At 38.6% G+C, this 15,357-nt stretch overlaps 1 long non-coding RNA gene across 1 annotated transcript in view; it reads left to right on the top strand.

Moving 5' to 3' along the window:
* LOC125696804 (uncharacterized) overlaps nt 1–15,357 on the top strand; it is a 190,443-nt gene that overhangs the window by 103,497 nt on the left and 71,589 nt on the right. The gene's annotated exons all lie outside the window — the stretch shown is intronic.

Genomic DNA, 15,357 nt, shown 5'->3' with positions numbered 1-15,357 from the left:
GTTGATCATGTTTTCTATTAATGATATTTGATCTGTGACTTCTAAATCTTGTGCTTACCTGAGGTTTTGGTCAGATAGTGTTTCTTGAACATGAAGGACATCTATGGCTTTGGATGTTGTATAGGCACATGTCATACAGTATCACTTAATCACAGAATCACAGAATGGCCGGGGTTGGAAGGGACCTGAAGGATCATGAATCTCCAACACCCTGCCCCAGGCAGGGCCACCAACCTCCCCAATTAATACTAGACTGGGCTGCCCAAATCCCCATCCAACCTGGCCTTGAACACCTCCAGAACACTTCAAGATTTATACCAACCAATGATAGGCTGTGAATATGAATTGAAATGCAGATTATTATATATTTGATATGCCATTCAGTCTCCCCAGTGGTAAAAACAATGATGTACACAAAACGTAGGTATGCAGATACATAGGTTTAATTGATTGGTTAGACATTGTATTGTTATGCAATTGCGTCTATGGAAATCATATAGTAAATGAGAAAAAATGTTTGTTTAGAAAGGTTTATGAACATTTCATTCATTGCGCGGTACACTTTTGCAGTCTTATATTTATTGAATCGGTCTTTTATGTGGTTTGCTGTGACAGCCTTGATTGTACTTTAAGACTTTTAATTGAAGCTGCATTTAACACTTCAGAATCCTAAATTCACCTTTCTCATTATCACTCTTATGGTTCAAGTTGTCTTGCTTTATAAGCCAGAATGTTGAGGCCTAGAATCTGGCCCAGGCCAGATCTATCAGAACCTTCATAGTGATGCCAAGTGCTAGGAGCAGCTTGCAACCAATAAATACAGCAATGGTCCTAGAATCACTCAGCATTAGGCACAGAGGTATTTATTGTTCTGTAGCTAAAGGCATATATAACCAGTCACACGTTCGCTACCCACGCTTTTTGCCTTCAAACCAGAAAGAGGCTGTCATGTAATTCGTCTTCTAGACATGTTTCCCCTCCATTTCCAAACTAACCTTACTCAAAGACAAACCTTAAAGAAAAGAGGAACATAAACACGAGCTTCGTTATATGCTCTGCCATAGCAGGCAAGTGAATAAGCAGGGTTCAGATTGTTTCTTTCAGCTGAAAACCGTATGTGCTGATTGCAGCTTTGTTAAATACATAAATAACTGGAGCCCTTCCAATCAGAGGCAGCCAAACCTTTTAATCGTATACAGAAGTGTTCCTCGTGACATAATTATGCTATCCAGACTCCTTCCTTCATTGGGAAATATTCTGTCAAACAGTAAAATAATTAGCATGGATTTTAAAATCGGCATTGACATTCTAATGTCTAATTAGGTAATTGTCATTGGCACAGCAATACCTATTAGGAGCATGCAATTTGTGGAAGGGGTTTTGATGGAACAGACTGCAGGTGCAGATGGTCTAACAGCAGGACTCTTACCCGATGTAAACAAAGGTATTTTAATTAGCCATGTGACCCTGATCATTGTTAAAAGGTAAGGGCTACACATTCATCTTCCCACCATGCACTTCCTGGTACCTCCAAGGGTAGTGTTGAAATACCTTGACCTGTGGTAAATTGCGTAGAGACCTGATTGAAATTCTGTTCAAATCTAATTATTGTTTCATTTGGCTGTTGGCAACATTAGTGTGATACTGTAGTTGGCTCGGAAGTCTTACCTAGTTCCCGGGCTATTTTTGGTTTGCAGATCTCAATTGCTAATCTACACAAAGATAGCAACTTTTGTTTAGTGTGTCAGGGAGGAATTCTGAGATGCTGAACTTGATGTTCAGAGAGTGTCTCTCCATTCCTTGCAGGGGAATACTTTTTACAAAAATGCAGAGGGCTCAAATTCTAGAAAATTACAAAAATCCATTGCTAGCAATGTTACATTAACACAGCACAGATCTTCATTAAACATAATTTTAATTGGGAGAACAGGATTGAACACATGGTCCTGGTAGCTGTGAATAACTTTGAAGTTAGAAATGTCTAAGACCTGGTAGGCTCTGTACCAGCTGTGGAAGCACTGCGTGTGAGAGATGTTCTAGACCAGCTGTTGCACCTGGTAGTTGAAGCCAAGCTTCATGGAAACCATGCTTTTTATTTTTCTTATTACTGAAAAATATTCAAACAAGCAAAGAAAAAGTACATTTGTAATTTTGTTCAGGAAGCTCCTTTATTGATGTCACAATTACATTTTAAAGTTCTTTAATTATAAGAAGAATAGTTTTTATTTGTACAGTTTGGCCTTAATCACATTTATTTTTTTATCAATCGGTCACATAAAAGCAAATACACACACTTCATTGTAAGGATATAGAACAATTTAATATGTTGGAATTGTTTTTGCAATCAAAAAATGAAGTATTTATAGAGTTGGGACATCAAACCTTACAGTGCTTAGTGTAAGGCCTCTCTGTGTTGTGTTTTCTTCAGTATTTGCCTTAGTAAGTTACAGGTTACTGATCTGCAGAGCTGAGATTCAAGTAGAGTGAAAGAAAGGTAGCTATATATATTTTTCCCATTTCTTTTCTGAACCTGTTGGTGCTGCTACATAACACAGGACTATAGTTCTCCAATCTGCAAGTGGTTATGTTGTAAATATTTACACACATACCTTATCAAGTCCAGAATAGTTCCACTACCCTGAGAGCAAGTACTGAAACAGCTTCATGTCCAGTCTGAGTGCAAGTGCTGAATCAGCATCTAAGTTATACAAACAGATCAAAGCTACTCAGATGGCTACAAAAGTGGAATTTGGTGCTCTGATGCTTCTCATTGTTGATCATGCCTGAATTGAGTACAATAGGCTTTGAAAGTTCAGACTTTTGGCTAGTTCAGAAGGGGGAAATGAGGCTGGGTTCAGCCAAACTTAGGGACTGAATGTAGGTGCCTACAGAAGAAGCCAAGCTATCTCACTCCTTTGCAGAAGAAGAGAGCAGGTACCACCAGGGATAGATAAATCCCCTCTGAGAATAGTCAAACTATCTGCAGTGGCTGGAAAGAAACTGATTTCTGGCTGACAAAGCTCCTCACTTCTCACAGTGGCTTCTTGATAAGTGTTGGATATGAATTTAGTAGGATGGAGTCTGTGCCAATGTGATACCTGTTTTAAAGTGGTGGAGTTTTTTTGTGTAACATTGCTGAAACCACATTACTGAAATCAGTGAGTAAACATGCATAGTGCCCTGCTTGATTAAATTTTGTAATCAACATTAAGACAAAATGTTAACTACAAATCTTATGCTTATAAATACTTAATTATTTCTTGAAATTCTGGAGTGGTTGAAGTGCACAAGAGCTCTGCAGAGCTTGTTTCTTTGAAGACAGTTGCAATGGCTGCAACTAGGAGAAGCCAAACAGTTTTGTTTGGGTAATTTGCCACCATGTTTCAAGAGTGAGGATCTCTTGGGTACTGGAGCACTTGGTCAGGCTTGGTAATGTCACGTGGGACTGTTTTGCATTATGATTTTATGAACATTACTGATTTTCTAATGAAATGCTGCTCTTTTGACTTTGGGTTCAAGTCTATTCAGTGCTCTGTAATGAAGAATCCGTAACCCTAATGGAGGTGTTACAGGCTGTGTCCTGTATGTTCTGCTGGGTTGGGTTGGTTTTGTTTTGTTTTTTGAAGTTGTCTAATCTAAACACATTTATCTAGTCAATGGTGAATAATAAACTTATTTTCTCATCTGGTTAAGTAAGTTTGGCAAAACGTTTTGTTTTGAGGAATGTGTGGCTTGTGTCGCTGCTTTCTGATGAATGCGTTTCTCCACTTCTGTCTGACAAGTACTATAGAGACCTTATTGTTCCAGTGGGAAATAATGTATACGTACTTGTTAATGAGTTCAACCACCATGAGATAATCTTCAAGTGACATGATGCCTGTCTGTGCTAGATATAAATAAATAAAAGCCGGAAGGAATACAAATGATAAACACATATATCTCTCCTACTGATGCTGGGGTTTAATTATGGGGGACAATTACCTACCATAGTCAAAGGATTCGCACATTAATAACATTATATGGGGATAATGTCTTTCTAAGCTGCTATAGCATTTAAAAGCTGGTACTTATGTTGCAATCCAGATTCCGTCTACCCGTCAGTCCTGTCTGGATTATTGCTACATTATGTAATGTGGCCTCTTGTGTTTTTTCACTATGTAATTAACGTGTGGGTCTGACTTATCCAGTCCGCTCTAATAAACCACTCTTAATGAGTGAAATAAGTATAATAATAATAAATCCTACCTGATTTCTGAACTTCTCTATTACTCTATGACATTTGTATTCAAGTAATATGAAGACTCATTTAAACATAAATATACACACAAATCAAGTTCTATTCAGTTTGCGGGCAGGCATCTTCTGAGAACTTTTCTCTGGTTTTATACTGGAAAAAGAACCTGACTACATTAAGAGGACACATTGGATAGACAAACTTTCTAACTGCATTCCCTGTCACTCCTTGGTTGCGCTTTCACAGTGGAGAGCTACACCAAAACCTGTCAAAACTTAATCTCCTGCATATCCTTCTTAAATATTATTCCATGCTTTTTCTCACTGTAAAAACTTGTTATTGACGTCTCCTAAGAATGAGTAGAGGATTTGTGACAATATTTACGGGTGTTTAGAAAGTCACAGGCATATTACTGGCTTTGAGTTTTTGCAAAATATGCTCGTTTGTTTGTTTGTTTTTGTGACCGTTTTAATGCGCTTAGTCAAGGCGTGGAGTTTTTGCTACAAATAATACTTCTTTAAGTATCAACTTTGGGGAATTCGAAAGGAATTTTCTGTAGAGGATGCCAAATCATGGTCTGATTTAATGCCAGTTGCCAGTTCTCAGAAGTTAGAGGAAAAAAGTATATATTACAAAGTAAATAATGGGTTTACTGCTTTATTTTGTGCTTAGTATTGGTCACTGATAGCAATTCTTGTGTGTCTGTGAAGAGTGATACAACTATACCTGATTTACATTGTATCTGCCTTTTGGTGAAAATGTTTTTTTTCTTGGTGTTTGGTAGCTGCATAACTATATATATTTTTTTTTCCCTGTGCTGATACACTAATATCTAGATAAAGATGTGCTTCCATTTTCCTTTACTGAACCTCTTAAAGCTTCGGGGTACTGGAAAACTCTTACTGGCTTATCACAGAGTTAAAATTGCAAATATGAACATAATGTACTGTTTTATGGATTGGGAAAGTACCATGGCACAGAACAGTGCAATTCAGGTTGATTTCAGTGGGCATTAATATTGTATGGCAGCTCTACATCTTGTCCTGGATTTTAGGGGGTTTATTCTATTGCTGCTCATTATTTTCAGCGCCTTTAGAATCTGCACATTCTCTGTAAATATCAGTGTACAATTGAAAGAACAGCTTTCAAGATGATATTTTCCAATTTGAGAAGTTTTTTCAGGAAACTTGCATCTACCTGCGTAAAATAATCCACAGGCTAACGTAATAACTTCCCAATATAGCTTCACTTGAAATTAAAGGATGCTATAGCATGTAATTTCCTTTTACATTAAGTATAGCCTATGTAGTAATGTAATACCTTCCCTCAGGAAATGCTTGCTTTTTCCTTTCTTTCCTTTTTTTAATTTTTTTCTTTTTTAAATTAAAGCCATTTTTAGGCTTCATAAATATGTTAGTAAAATACTGTATCAATCAACCCGAAAATGAATGAAGGTGAAACAGTGTACTTTTATCCAAAGTACTTTAGAGACTCTGTGCTAGCTTTATATAGCAAAGTTTGTAGGAAATGCCTTATCAGAGCATCAGAAATAGCTGGAAAAAAGGGACATTGTCTGAAACAGAAGCAGCAAACTTTGCCAAAGAACACTTGGAACACTTGGGGAAGAGTTGTTTTAGTTTAATTTCATATTATTTTATAAGAAAGCTTGAGGAAGAGGTGTAGTTAGTACACACAGAGCAGAGTGATGGTCTTGCTGAGCGAGAGGTGATATCCCCAGGATCTCTTAGGACAGAGAGATGGCCAGCAGCTTTGGATCAACAAGGTGTAAAAGGGCCACATACCTTAAAAAGAGTGTCTGAATTAAATTCAGCAATTTTTCTAGCTAGTATATCTTCTTAGTGCTTTGGGGTGAAGGTACAGCAGTGATTGTCCCAGGTATTATTTCTCCTCACCTACACACAGTTATACTCAAGTCTCTCTGAAGCTGTCAGAGACAAACTTTTTCCACCAAAAAACATAGTGTGTATCTTAATCATAGGAAAAACTGCAACACACCCTTCAAAGATAAGACTGGGAACTCAGATTCCTGACTCAACAGGACGCCATGAGGCAGAGGCTCAATAGAGATATTTATTTTATGGCACACTATAACTTCCTTCATTAACCTCTCCACATTTCACCGACTTTAAACTACCTGTTTCTTTCCTTCTGCTGAGAGAGAACCACTTTTCATCTCTTTCCTCCTTCCCCTTTTCTTTCCCTCCCCTCCCCATGAACATCCCTTCTGTTTCACTGATGCCAACTACCTTTTCTTTCAGAGATGGTCTTATAAATACTTGTCTTAATTACACTCTAAGCAACTGTTCTCAATTTGTTTTTAGCTTTGAAGTCTGCTGCTTCTATTTCAAACAAGAAATAGAGGAGGACTTGTATGGCCGAAAGCTTGTATTTCCTTAAGTATATTGGTTGGTTTAACAAGAGATGTTGCCTCCAACTACTAACTTGTCATACCTAGTTTCCATAGAGCCTCCCTGGATAATCGTGATGGATAAACTGAGAATTGAGTTCTTTCTTTATGATTGACACTTCCCCACCCGTAACTGCATGTTTCTAACACTTACTGAGTTACTTTCCAATATATACTGCCTGTTTCTCCTTGCTGCTGTACCTGCTGTGATGGTGTAGGGAAGTGGGATGCTGCATACTCCACTCTGAGGTGTGTTTTATGGATGGGATGCTGGAACTAGGCTTCTGGCTTAAAAACATTTATTCTTAAGGTTGGGAAGACGTACTGGTGATATACTTGCAGCACTTGTTTGTCAAGTTTCATCAAAGATTTGCTGATAGCTTGCCTCTAATGACTTTGGTGGAAGTCAAAGAGTGTTGAAAAGCTGGAGAGGAAACTCAGCTCAAGGAATACTGCAGAAGAAATAATCAGGGGCTATGACTTCAATAGCTTCTATGGTGGGATGACATGCCTCAGTCAGGAATTGCTGGATAGGGGACTTTCATTTAGTATTGTAGTTACTAAGAACAACATTAACACTGCTCATTCAGAGATAAACAGTTTCCTTGGAGAGTATTCTTAAACACAGACTCAATCACAGAATCACAAGGTTGGAAACGACCTGCAAGATCATCTAGTCCAACCACCCTCCCATTCCTATTAGTACCACAAGCACTAAATCATATCTCGTAGCTCCTCATCCAGGCACCTCTTGAACACTACCAGGGACGGCGACTCCACCACCTCCCTGGGCAGGCCATTCCAGTGCCTGACCACCCTTTGAGAGAAAAAGTTTCTCCTAATATCCAACCTGAACCTCCTCTGGTATAACTTCTGGCCGTGAGCACAGTTCATATTTAGATTGATAAGATGGGTCTCATGATTGTTCTCACTATAGATGAGATGGTGTATCAAGGTTTGCCTGTGTAGCTTGGCTTTTTAGATGTGTTTTGGATGGTTGCTGACTATTACATACGTCTCTGTTTTCAGTAACAGTAGACTGATTGTAGGCTATGTTTTCTTAGGCTGATGTGATTGCATATCTCCAGTGATATGTCTCTGATACTCTCTAGAAAGCAGATATTTCACAAGTTATCTAGACTCGCTTTCATGGAGGGACAGCTGTTACTGAATGTCTGGTGGAATAAATATTTGGTTGACAATAAAAGCAAAATCTTTTAGCCATTTTTGAATGTTAGGTTTGATTGGTGGAACCTGTTCCGTATGTGGTATGTTGCATGATTGTTTCAATGTTAGTTTCCTGGGGTTAGAGAAAGTCAGCTGTGGTTTCTGAAGATAAAATGGTTAAGTGTCACCTTGTAGGTGCGCAGGAGAGTCTGATGTCAGGGAGGTAGTTTGTTAGAGTGCTTGGAAGATAAAGTACTGGAATAAGCCAGCTTATACAAGGCTGTAGGATGTTTCTGTGAACTTTGCTAACTCCACAGCAAAGATGTTGTGTATGCCTGTAAGTCTCCAGAATGTTCTTGCTAGTATATCATGAGGACTGTGTTAAAAGTTTGAGGAGTGAGAGACATAGAGCACCAGTTTTCCCAGGACTTGTCTTGGACTGTATGCAGTGGTATTTGCTTGCGATCTGAAATCAAGAATGGGGAGTAAGGCCTTAAGTTCCTTATAGGAAGTAATATCTGTTAGTCTTCTTCATGCAGTTTTTTTCAGATTAGCATGACAGCAACTTCACCTTTGTCTGCTCTTTGATGAATCATAAGGATTCTAGCAAAAAAAAAAAAATCCTTTAGAATTAACAACCAATGGCCAAATCTGTTCATTAATGTTTCCTTGTTTTCTTTCTGAAGCAGCTGAGGTAATGATGATGGGTGGGGAGAGAAAAGGTGAGGTATCCAAAAGTTGCTTCAACTTGACTCTGAAAAAAAATCTTGGAGATGCAGTTGTTTGTTTGTTTGTTTGTTTGTTTTTTACATAAAAATCCTCCAATGTCTCATGTAGTTGTGATTTGTTGAGTATTTTCTCTGTGCAGAAATGTAGATCTGTGGGAGAGGTTTACTTGCTGTATTACCTTATCGGTAACCCCAACTTAATGCTAGATATCAAGAAGGTGCTCTGTGGTCATGGATGTTACAACTTTGGGTGAACTTGTCTTGCCAGGCTGAGGGCTTATGTGGTTTATTCCATCTGCTCTTGCTATAGTGGTATTTAGAACAGCAGCAGCAATTCTCGATACATTTCTTATTTTAATACTGTGATTAAATTTAATTGACTAGAGATCAGCTAATTGTGCAGATACATAATTATTTTATGTACCACAGTAATATTTGAGGATTTGCCAAGACTTAGGGCTCTGTGGTTCTTGGCTAAGTGGCAAATAATCCTTTTGTGAAAGAGACATTGCTCTGATCTCTCCTATCCTTGTTCCTCAATATTGTCTCTTTAGTTGTTGCACCCACTTTGTGTATATTGACCTGTATTAAAAATAAAACTTTTCAGGGAATGGCTTGTTTATTACTTTGTGTAATAGTATTTACTGTGGTGAAAATTTTGCTTGCCAAGATCTCTGAGGACATCGTGCATACAAACAATAATAGTACTGAATCACGAAAAGTTACGCTTTCATCTGTTTGATATTTACATTCTTTATGAGGGAGAGACTCGGCTCATGCTCATATTTTGTATTGTGTGCAAACATGCTTTTACTGGAGTTCTGGCAGGTTCCTTTGCTGTTTTGCTCCATGCATTGCCTCCTGCTCTTACACTGACTGCTCTGATAAAACCTGCAACAGCTCATATCTGCTGTGTTAGGCAAAAAAACATACTAAGCTAAAAGGAAGCAGAGAAATACAGACTAGGGATGAAGCTGTTGTGGACCCACTTGACTTAGTCTTGTATTAGTGCTGCAGGGGGGTTGATTTGCCTGGAGATGATAGGAGCTGCCATCCATCGGGCACCAGCTCTGGGAGAGGGAGAAGATGGCATCCTCCATATGCCAGCTTTGCCCTTCCTTCTTTCTTGAAGGTGTTTGTACTTACACCTGACTTTCAGATAAGATTCCTCAAACTTCTGCTTGTGAAGCAGAAATGAAACAGTCCAGAGTTCTCTTCCAAGAATTATGAAACAAGTAGTGTTTTATCCCTTCCATAGACTTTACAGTCTTCTCTGTGCATCTTTTGCTCACTTTATAATCATGAAAACATGGCAGGAGGAGTCTGCGTGAATTTGAGGTAGTGAAGTTTTGTTTGTCTTTTCCCCACAGTCATGAGGTAAGTTGTTCAACTTTACCTCTCATTTATGTCCCACTTATCAGTATATTCACAGTGCTTTGCTTCTCAGAGTTCTGCTGTGCTAAATGTATCATTAGGTGTAAACAAACAATAGTCTTTGTGCTGAACAACGAGAAAATTCATGGCAAGCGCAACAGCAAAAATCATGCAAATTACCAACCATAGCCTCCGAAAGATGTAATTACTGGACCAAACTGCCAAGTTTTCAGTCCTCCTCTTCTGATCAGTTTTTGGAGCAATGAGTTATCATAGGATTGCTATTTGTTAATATTGGCAAATCAACAGCTGCTATTCTTCAGTATAATAATATCACTAAATTCTGTGATTGTCATGTGTCTAGTTTTACATCAGATATGATTATGCCCATTAGGATTAAAGTCATTATATGGTAGGATTGGAAGTGAGCATGATTTTGGATAATGACTGTGTTAGTGTCACCATAGATTTCAAATTATATTAATTTCTGTCAATGTGGAAAAATGCACTGGAAAACATTTTCACAGGGACTTGAAATTGTTTTTAGCTCCCGGTAGTTGCATTGATAGGTTATCCAAGCTGTAAAGGAAGACGGGTCACAGAATTTACAGCCTGCTAAAAAGAATGTGTACTCTTTCCTCGGAAATTCAAGTGTTGTAGAAATGATCCCATCTTTGAGCAAATGCTGCAATTACCTCAAGCTGTCGAAACTCTGCTTCTTTTGAACAGAAGTGTCCAGAGCAAATACTGCAACAATGAATCTTTTTATCATTCTACAATCCCATTTGTGATAAGAGGAATTCCTTGGGGATTACTGTAAATTCTGTACATTAGCAGCAGTTCCGTGGGTTAAATCAGATAAAATAGGCTCTTATCAGATTATTAGTCACATTAGGCAATTACATTCTTATCTCTTAGAAATAATTCTTGCAGCCGTGGTGCTTATTTCTCCTCATTAGAAGAGGCTAATTCCTGATTAAGATCTTTTGCCTTCCATACAATAAACCTTTATATTGGATTTGCAACATAAATTGAAAAATACCTTGCAGCAGAGGGGGACAGCTGCACTTCCCCTTTAAAAAATATACCTCACTTATAGTTTAAGCATCAGTCACGCAGATCTGCTGCCTGCAGGTTGGGATTAAAGACAACACCATATTTCTTCTCCTGCATCAAATATAAAAGGCTTCTAAGCAACACAGGGAAGGGAAAGAAAGCACGTCTTCATTTTTTTTTCTTATTGAATTTTGTTTAAATTGTGTAAAAATCAGAGTAATGAAAGGGTGTTTTGCACCATTTGTGTAACTGCCATAAATGCATTGCTGCCACAACCAAGCCCACCTGGGGGTTGCTTTCATAGGGTGGTTCCTGCGCAGCACAGGTAGGGAGGGATGGCACAGGAACGGGCCCTAATCCCTGCCACATCTGGCTCTCCTGGAAAGTTTTTCTGCAAATAGTGTCACATGTGGATCCATGCTTGCTATCAGGTTTGTCTAAAAGAAAAGACAGGCTTGCTTTTACTGTAGGAATTGGATCAAAGATCTTTTGCCTTTTCATGCCATTAACTCAACCTGAAAGAAATATCCAGTAAAGCAATTTACTTAGGATAAGCAAGGCACTTGGGAAAGGCAAGTATTTCAGAGGAAATGATACCTGGGAAAAGTGAGTCGCATTTTCTTACAGGCCTGTCGTGTGTGCATTACCAACATTCATTTCTGGATACTGGAGCAGATACTTCATCCTTCCCACGCTTCCAGGAGATTTGCCCTTGTGATTGCTCAATGCTGTACCATCTCTATGCTTTTCTCTGTCTGCCCTTGTGTATAAATCTGTGCTATAGCATGTGGGGGTGTGTGCTTGCATGAGAAACAAGCACAGTCAGTGTTACTTCAATATTTTTGTTGAGGATTAGCAGAAATTTTTCCCTTATTAGAAGTGAGATGATGGGAAGTTTTCAAAGGCAAAAATGGCAAACACCTAGCTCCTAGTAAAAATAAATGGAAATTAAGTGTCTGCCAATTAGGACTATGAAAACCTTTCTGGTGGTCTTTAGGATTGAACCAAATTACAGTGAAAACCAGATGGGAATGTGTAAAGGATGAAGTGATTGCCTGAGACAAAGTGTGGCCTGTTAGAGGTGGTCCTGAGTGAAGTTTTTGGTGTCTGTGTGTATGTGATGTATGTCATATTATGTTTACAGAGTGCCTTTCTAAAACCTTTAATGCATTGGCTATAGAAATATTGCTATGTGCACTGCTTTTATTCAGTTTTTATATCTCACAAATGATGTGAAAAATTCATGACCCATAGATGTGTTCAGGCATCTATCCAGTGGATTGCCTGGAAAAGGCTAGCAGTTACTTTATATGTTCACAGAGGTCTTGGAAGCCAGTTGAGAGGCAAAATTTTGAAGCCTACAGGGTTGTAGCCTTCTGAAATAGGAAATAAAAACTGCATTATGTCAAGAAACTGATGATATGGAAGAGATGGGAGCAGTCTCTTTATTAAATTGCAGGACAGCAATTTAGGTCTAGTGGGCATAACCTTAAACCACTGTCACACTACGACTAGAGAGTGTTGAGTTCTCCTCTCTCTTTCTCTCTCTCTCTCTCTCTCTCTCTCTCTGTTCCTTTAAAGCTGTCCCCAGGAAATGTTCTCACTTTGAAAGAGTTTCTTTAGGCAAAAGTATTTGACCAAACAAGCCCAGAAGCATTGGAGCAGGTGTTAGATTACATCACTTAAATAGATCAGAAGTGAGAAGAGGGAAGCTTTTGACTCTGAGGTATAAAAACAGAGTGACTTACACAAATCTTGGGAAGCCTGACGTAGATCTGAAAAATCTGAACCCACATCTGCTACTTCCAGTGTGACACTGCAGATCTGCTCCTGGCTGAGATCTGCTGATGTCCCACCTCCATGTGTTGGGCCAACACAGTTAAAGGTCCGTAGTAATGATACATCTCAAGTGATGTGAGATTTGGCTGAGAATAGTGAACTGAGTCTAGCTGCCTCTTGGGCTGTCTTTTCCCTTAATCCTGAGCTGGAAAACAGAACAGGGCTGGGGTCTCAGCTGCTGAGTGTAATTCCCAGATGTACAAGTCTATGAGAAATGGCTAGAGTATCAAAGTACTGATGGAACTAGCATGAATTTTTTTCTTATGCTATTGTCTGAGGGGAAAGGTTTACCTTATGCAGGTATGGTTCCTGAGATTAGAAGTATTCACTAGTGTGAAAATGATTTGGCTGCTATCTAACCTACACTCAAAGCACTTCTGTGCCACTAGCGCAAAAAATCTTGGCTGTTTGTTTACTGTTATCCTTCTACTTCTCTGGGTAAACTTGGCTGTTTACTCATATTTATTTTGCTGTAAAACAGATAAACAGATTCTGTTTATGAAATACATTTTTTTATCATTATTATTATTATTGAGAGTTCTACGTCGGCCAGGTTCCATTTATGAGGAAAGTCTTGAGCAAAACTAGCCTGGTGGGGTAAAGGGGTCTTGACCAAGCTCCTGTGCTGAAGCTAAATTCTTGGCTTTTACTCAGTAGTTAAGTGTGAAATGTTAGATTGCCTGAGGTGTGATAAACTAACCTCTTTTTCCTTTTCTATTACTATACCATTTTTCACTATGTGGTGTTACACAAGATCTATTTCGCTGTCCATTTAAGAATTCTGTTGTGGGTAGCTGAATTACTTGAGTCCATCAATCTTCTCCGGCTTCTGATAGATCACCATTGGCCAATAAATTGCAAACATCATTTTGATTTGGGCTGATGGAAAAACTAAGTCTCCAAAATGCTTTGGTGCGTGTGTGTGTATATATACTTCAACCAAAAGAAAAAATTCAGAGAGCTGCTACTTTCCTGGAAAGCCTGTAAATTTTTATTGGAAAAATCCCAAGCTAAAACATTTCAATAGGAAATACACATATTTCTTTTTTTGGGTTTTCTCCCCTACCTCCCCCATTCTCAAGTAGCTAGACTCAAATTGTTCTTTTATATGTGTATAAAAATGAAGTTTTCTACCAATGAGATGCTGGTAGCTTCTGTGCAGGCACTCCTAGAGGTGTTGGACCTGAATTTCTAGCAGCTATCTGAGGGTAACAAAGAGCTCAATTAAAATAGCCATAAATGTTGAACAGATATGACGTCTATCTCTTCTTTCTGAGAGTAGTAAGTCTTTTCTAAACACAAGTATTTTTAAAATGTGCTTAATAAAGCTATTTTTGTTCTCTGGTTCTTTCTCAAGGTTTGATGCTGAACGAAAAATGGGCAGCTCTCTAGGAACAGTATGCTCTAACAGTTGCTTTGCTGCAGAGGGATTTGTGAATTTTATGCGTGCGGTTACTTGGTTTTAACAAAGTTGGTCTCTCTGGGACCAGTGTTCTTACAATCAGCATAACGAGCACTTGTGACACAGGGAAAATTTATAACAACTAAGAAGCTGCTCGTGGTTCTTGGAATAGCCTATGAGACAGTATAATGAGACCTGCATTTGAAATTACATCAGATGTGGACTCAGCCCTAACATATACAGATTACAGTGACCATTCCTTCTAGTTGTTATCTCTGTGATGTCTCAGAGGAGACATGGGTGTATCACGTCTCCAGAGCACTAACTTGATTTGATATATAGCCTGTGCATCTAGGAGAAGTTGATGCTTCCCAAGCTCTTTACGTGAGATGGAAACAGGTGCTTCTCATTGCCTTAAGTCTGTTCCATGACCAAAGACAAGAAGACACTAAATAAACATTGTTAAGGTTGCAGATAAGTAGTTAAAAACATTATAGGTCCTAGTGACTCCAAGGAAAGTTGGCTGGTGATTCCCAGTTTCCATTTCCTACGATCTTACTGCACTGATTTTTCTTCTTCTCATTTCTGTCCACAAGGTCACTGCCTGTTAATCATGAAATAGAGTCTGTGTATTCCCTACAATTCTTTACTCTTGGAAAAAGTGTTGCCATGTGGAATTTTTCCAAAGCTTTAATTTCCCCAAGGATTGCCAAAATGTAAGTTAATAAGAAAACAGAAACACAACAATGTTTTGCTTTTCCTTTCAATCTAATTATTTGTTGTTATTTTTAAATCTAGAGCTTTTAGTCCTGAGCCTATCACCACAGATAGAAATAATTGCCAGAATGCAAAATTGCTAGATTAAAATGAAGACAGTTTAAATTCAGTGGCAAACCACAGCGACCTGTGGGCTAACTTGGGAAGGTCTTGAAAATCATGGAGAAAAACAACTTTATAATTGGTAGCCTTATGTTTACCCCCATAGGGATCTGCAAATCAAAAAGATGAAGGAAAAAAACCCGACACAACACACACAAACACAAATCACCACGTTTGCTATTGGGCACAGGGGTGAGATCATCTTTTAAACAAGCTTCTCACCAAATTTTCTTGAGTCAACATTGCACAA

This window comes from Lagopus muta, chromosome 8 (genome assembly GCF_023343835.1).
Source record: "Lagopus muta isolate bLagMut1 chromosome 8, bLagMut1 primary, whole genome shotgun sequence".
NCBI lineage: Eukaryota > Metazoa > Chordata > Aves > Galliformes > Phasianidae > Lagopus > Lagopus muta.
Note: the sequence above shows the minus strand (reverse complement) of the source record. Positions and strands in the feature narration are given on the sequence as shown.